Raw genomic sequence first — 6,565 nt, 5'->3', positions numbered from 1 at the left:
AAAGTTTCAAATTTTTTCACCTACACCCCCAAACTCACTATTCTTCCAAACTCAAACAAAACACTCCCAAATCGAAAACCCAACTTCCTCAACTGCACACAATTCAAAATCCACACTCCTTTAATCAATATCAAACCACAAACTTCACCAAAATTCCACAACTCAACACATTCAATCAATATCTCAAAATTAGAGTACTACAATCGAAATTGATCAATTTAAAGGCTAGAGAACTCGAAATCTTACCAATCCTAAAACCAATCTCACCAATTTCTACCCAGATTGCAAGATCCCCAATTTTTTAAAACCAAGGGTTTCCAAAATTATCTTCAAAATTTTGTGAAAATCTTTCCCAAAATGAGTTGATTTAGTGTTTGTGAGGGTTAAGGAGTGAGGTATAGGGCTGGAAATTCACTAGAGAATCTCTGGATGGAAGGTAGAAATGTTTGGCTCTTGGGTGTGTTTTGAACTTTTCGCAAAAATGAAAAGTCGCGTTGGGTATTTATAGAAAACAAGTTTTGCCGCGGCAAAGTCCTTTGTGTTATAAACAAAACCCAGTCGATGCCGTGGCGAAAAATTCCAGTGTAAACAGCGTCGCGATGAAGAATAAACTTCATCGTGGCGAACTTTCCTTAGCTCAATTCCGCAATACCTTTTATGCCGCGGCGAAGAAAATTGTCTCGCCTCGGTTAAAAATTCCAAAGAGCACAACGCTTCGGTGAAGAACAAACTTCGTTGCGGTGAAGTCTGGAACTTTTCGAATTCTTTTTCTTGCAAAGTGTACATCACTGTGGCGAAAATTGGAAATTTCCCGCTTCTCGCCTTAATTCGATCATTCACTTGAAACACCCAAAAACACACGAAATTAAAATTATTATAAATCATAAAACAACTAAACAAATTCAAAATAGTAAACAAACAAATGAAAACACTTGGGTTGCCTCCCAATAAGTGCTTGTTTATAGTCAGAAGCTCAACTTTCTCAAGTCCTTCGCCAATCCGGACTATCCAAATACATAATCTCCCGAACATTTTCCCTGCACTGAAGCTTCAATTGTTGATGATTTTTGTCACATCGAGCTTTGGTTGAGAGCTTAACAACCCATTTCCATCCTTTGGTCATTTCTTTTAGGGTTCGAACCTTCTTATCAATAGCTTTCCGTTTTCTTGACCTTCCATCAACCTTTTTGAACTGAGAAGTCTGTCCCTTGTGAAGACACGTGCTCGATTGTGGCCCATCTCGGAATGTAGTGTAACCTTCTAGGTTATGGTCCTCATCCTCGAATTGCCTTGACTTGACCATGCATCCTTTAATTAGCGAATTAGGATTGTCAAGTTAGGGAGTTTCAATTGTTGACTGATCCACTTAGTCAATTTTGAAACATGACTCTCGCTTCGATGGAACTGTTAGAGACTCAAGGACATTGAATGTCACTTCTTCCTCTTGCATCCTCATGATTAACTTCCCCTCTTATACATCAATTATAGGTCTTCCGATAGCTAGAAATGGTCATCCCAGGATGAGAGGAATCTATTTATCTTCTTCCATATCCAACACAAAGAAATCTGCCGGAAAAATAAATTTGTCCACCTTAACCAGCACATCTTCAAGAATGCCCTTTGGATGCTTAATGGATCTATCTGCAAGCTGCAAGCATATGGTTGTTGGCTTTACTTCATCAATTCCTAGTTTCCTGAAAACAAAAAAAGGCATAAGATTTATACTTGCACCCAAATCACACAAAACTCTATCAAAGGTGATATTTCCTATAACACAAGGGATAGTAAAACTCCCTGGATCCTTGAGTTTCGGTGGCAGCTTCTTTTGTAGAATGGCACTGCACTCCTCCGTAAGCATCACTATTTCCTCCTCTTCCAACTTCCTTTTATTCGACAGTATTTCCTTGAGAAAATTCGCATAGCTTGGCATCTGTTGTAATGCATCTGCAAAAGGAATGTTAATGTGCAGTTTTTTAAATACATCAAGAAATTTAGTGAACTGCTTATCCTGATTTTCTTTTCTGAGTCTCTGAGGAAAAGGCATATGAGGGGTGTGATGTGCCAGCTCTAGTGGTATCTCGGGGAATGGCAATTTTTCTTTCTTTTGCCTTTGCCTTTCTTCCCGCTTTGATTCATCTTCCCTAGGACTGGTTGGTTTCTCTTCAGCAATGATCTCTTCGTCAACTTCCTCATCAGAATCTTCCTTTTCTTTTTATGGGCTTTCTTCTTTCTCTGATTGTTCCACCTCTTCCAAGACTGTTCCACTCCACAGAGTTATTGCATTCACTTGTTCACATGGGTTCGTCACTGTTTTGCTTGGTAAGGAACCCTGTGGTCTCTCAGTTAGCTTATCAACCAATTGACCCATCTGTACCTCCAAGTTCCAAATGGACGCGCCTTGGTTTCTGAAATTTGCCCTCATCTCATTCATGAAACCTGTGGTCTCTTGCATAAATTTTTCGAACATATCCTCCAGTTTTGTCACTCTTTGATCTCTTAGTTGATTATTCAACCCCGCTTGATTGTTTGGCATCGCTATTTGGTTCCATTGGTTGTTCTGCTGATTCTATTGATTCTGATTGCCCCAAAAAAAGTTCGGATGATTCCTCCAACCAGGATTATATGTGTTGGAGAACGGACTGTTCTGTTCCCTCTAATTTCCTGCCAAGTAGTTAACTTGTTCTGATCATGATGAAGCTAAAGCAAACGTGTTCCCCACTTGACATTCAGTGCTCATGTGGTTACCTGCACAAAAATCACAAGTTAATTAAGGTGCTTGAATAGAATTCACTTGCATACCTCCCAATTGCTTCTGAAGTGCTGTAAGTTGGGTTGAAATGGTCGTGTATGAATCAACTTCATGAAGACCCATAGATTTCTTCGATTGTATCCTCTCATTCAGTCTTTGATAATTGTTACTTGCTAGAACTTCAAGAAACTCATGAGCTTCTTCAAGTGTCTTATTTTGCAATGCTCCTCCCGATGCCACATCCACCATCGTTTGCACATTAACCATCAACCCATTATATAACGTTTGGACTTGCATCCAAGCTAACAAACCATGGTGTGGACACCTCCTCAGTAGTTCCTTGTATCTTTCCCAAGCCTCATATAATGATTCAGACTCTTCCTGTAGAAACGATGAGATATCATTTCTCATCTTCGCAGATTTTGCTAGAGGAAAGAATTTGATCAGGAACTTTTGTGCTAATTCATTCCATGTAGTGATCGTTCCTGGTGGTAGTGCCATTAACCATCCCTTTGCTTTATCCTTTAATGAAAAAGGGAACAATCTTAATCTGATGGCTTCATTTGACACTCCATTTGACTTGAAGGTATACAGATCTCTAAAAAGTTTGCAATGTGCAGATTTGGATCTTCCCTCAAATCTCCCTTAAACTGTACCAACTGCTGGATCATTTGTACGATTGGCAGCTTTATTTCGAAAGTGTTGGCTTGTACTGCTTGTCTAGTTATACTTGACCCACTGCCATCAACCATGGGAACTGAGAATTCCCTCAATGTTCTATTTTCTGCCATCTCAACAACTATGGCCTCTCATTCTCTTCTCTCTCTATCAAGTCTTCTTGTAGTTCTTTCAATCTCTGGATCAATAGGAACCATTGGCTAACGTCCAGCTCTTCTCATAAACTACACAGAAAGAGAGAAAAAGTGAGATCACAAACTAACAAAAAAGAACAACAAAAATTAACCAATAAACAATTAAAACTAAAAAATAAAACTCCAATATATCTACACAAGAAAAATTCAATGTTAACACAAAAATCAATCCCTAGCAACGGCGCCAAAAACTTGTTGCGTTGTAACTACAACATGCAATATAGCAAGTGCACTAGTCGCAAAAAGTAATAAAGTGAAAAGAAAAGTATCGTTCCCACGAGGATTGGTTGTTAAGCACTGATTTTCCTAATTGTTATCAAGTTGGAGAAATCGAAAAGTGTTTGGACTAATGGGAGGAAATTAAACTAAAATGAAAACAAAATTTACCAAGTGTTAGTAAACAGTCCCGTATACGCAGCAGAAACAAAAAAAAAATATATATATATATATATATATATATGGATCGTTTACATGAGCCAAGATCAAGGGTATAATTTTACAATTCATATTAAAGCAAGAATCTGCAAAAATTAATAATCTGTGTTTCGAAACCATACGCACGTTTGGAGGCTCCACCACGATTGTCTTTGAACGTTTTGCTACCAATCCAAGTGTAGGATCGAACCCACGTAGTCCACACGAAGATAATCTCAAAAGAACGAAAGAGGTATTTGCTAGATCCTCTTTGGCTTCAAGATTAAGAAGAAAAGAAATCAAATTGAATTGATTTAGGCCAAAGAAAGGTTTCTGCAGTGGGAGAAGAAAATGGGGCTGCTATCTCTTGGTTTTTCAAAGAAAAGTTCAATTAAATGAAAATCTTAATGCCCTATTCCCATATGGAATAGGTTTGGGCTCCAACCCAAGCACCCCCTAATTAAATATTTTATTAATTTCATCATTATCTCAATTAAACTCAATTAATATATATATATTAACATTTAACAATAATGATGATTTAATTAAATATATGCGAACACATATTTAAACGTAATTTCACTTATTTAACTGTTCTAATAAATTAAATAAAGGCTACGACCTCAGCAAATTTAATTGTACTGTGAAATTACCAAAATACCCTTTCACCTAAAAAGACGAAAACGCCCTTCTTTCTTCTTGGATCTTAAATTATCTTCTATGTGTGTGACCCATAGGCTCCTTATCATATCGGCAGTGTATAGTATCGTGATTAACACCAATTAATCATCTCACTAATACACAGATCAAGATTGGCCCCTAGCATGGCCACCCAATAGATTCGGATTCAGCAAAGTAGCTACCTGTCAATGATATGGTTACCATGCAATTCGATCCTTTCATCATACGTTATCTCAACGAGACGAAGGCATAGAAATAGTGTCAACCTTCGATTACTTTCGATATTATTTATTCAGTTTCTAGACCAATGACCCGTATTATAAATTGGATAGAGCAACAACTCAATCCCATTGTGGCCACAGTTTTAGTGTCATTGCCATATACTGAATTGCACCGTGAGATAACTTTCTCCCATACCTAGGAGTGATGAATCCTCTGTCAATCCACCATAGTCTTGATACACTCCTTGATTTAGCCAATCATGACCGTATTGACAGCTCTGAAAAGAACTACATTAGGCTAGTGTCAAACTACACCAATCGGTGCACAAGGCATTTCGGTGATCTCATGTCTAAGGATCACATGCACCACCATTCGTTAGAGGATTTGTTCCATAGACACTGGGGTTACCATCCATATGGAATCCTCTAGTGGGTCAGTCTGGTGAACTTACTGCGCTGTAATCGCCTATAACAAGCACCCATATGTTGTACCAGGTTGTCACCAAACAACCTTGACAAGTGAGATCAGTCACTACTTTTCGACAGGGTCATTCAACACTATGATAGCCTTAACGTATTATCTGTGCCCTTACTTCAGAATAATACTAGGGCTATGGACGTTTCTAGAATGGCCACCATATGTGCTCATAGAGTTCTCACTATCAAGATTTAAAACATTTGATACCCTCGTCACGGTTCTACCATTCTAAGGAGATATATCAATACAAATTGCAATAATAATGATTTACACGATATAGAATAAAATGCCTTTTTATTGATTAATGAACAATATTACAAAGAGTCAGTTCTACAATAATTGATTGGCTCTAGGGCATCTACTCTAACAATCTCCCACTTGCACTATAGCCAATCATTCATGTATTTAATATCAAATGATCTGAAGTGCCTTTCATGCTTCTACTTCGACAGAGGCTTTGTCAGTGGATCTGCGAGATTGTCATCAGTATGCACTTTACTAATCTGCACATCTTTCCTCTCAACTATCTCTCTGATGAGATGGAATCGTCTGAGTATGTGTATGGATTTCTGATGAGACCGTGGTTCCCTGGCTTAAGCAATTGCTCCATTGTTGTCACAAAAGATGTTTATAGGATCAACAATTGTAGGAACCATACCAAGTTTAGTAATGAACTTCTTAATCCAGTCTGCCTCCTTGGTCGCATCCGACAATGCAATATACTCAGCCTCCATTGTAGAATTCGCTACAATGCTTTGCTTGGAGCTTTTCCAACTCACTGCACCCCCATAGACAAAATATAAAACCTGATTGCGATCGATAATCATCTTTGTCTGTTTGGAAACTAGCATCACTGTACCCTTTTACTGTGAGCTCATCTTCCCCTCCATAAACCAAGAAAATATCCTTAGTCCTCTTCAGGTACTTAAGAATGTTCTTGACAGCCATCCAGCGACGCTCACTTGGATCCGATTGATATCTACTACAAGTGCTCAAAGCACGTGAGACATCAATCCAAGTACATAACATGGCATACATGATGGATCCAATTGTTGATGCATATAGGATCCTCTTCATCCTATCTCTCTCATCTTGTGTTTTAGGACACAATTCCTTAGAGAGATAAACACCATGTGACATCGGAAGAAAT

General features: G+C 38.3%; 1 non-coding gene across 1 annotated transcript; it reads left to right on the top strand.

Annotated features, from left to right (window-relative positions):
* The first annotated feature begins 3,056 nt into the window (after window positions 1-3,056).
* On the top strand, window positions 3,057-3,163 carry LOC116144705. Its single transcript, XR_004130307.1, has one exon. It is a non-coding gene; the product is annotated as a small nucleolar RNA R71 (small nucleolar RNA).
* Window positions 3,164-6,565: the final 3,402 nt, after the last annotated feature.

The sequence above is a fragment of the Pistacia vera genome, unplaced genomic scaffold (genome assembly GCF_008641045.1).
Source record: "Pistacia vera cultivar Batoury unplaced genomic scaffold, PisVer_v2 Contig451, whole genome shotgun sequence".
Classification (NCBI taxonomy): Eukaryota; Viridiplantae; Streptophyta; class Magnoliopsida; order Sapindales; family Anacardiaceae; genus Pistacia; species Pistacia vera.
Note: the sequence above shows the minus strand (reverse complement) of the source record. Positions and strands in the feature narration are given on the sequence as shown.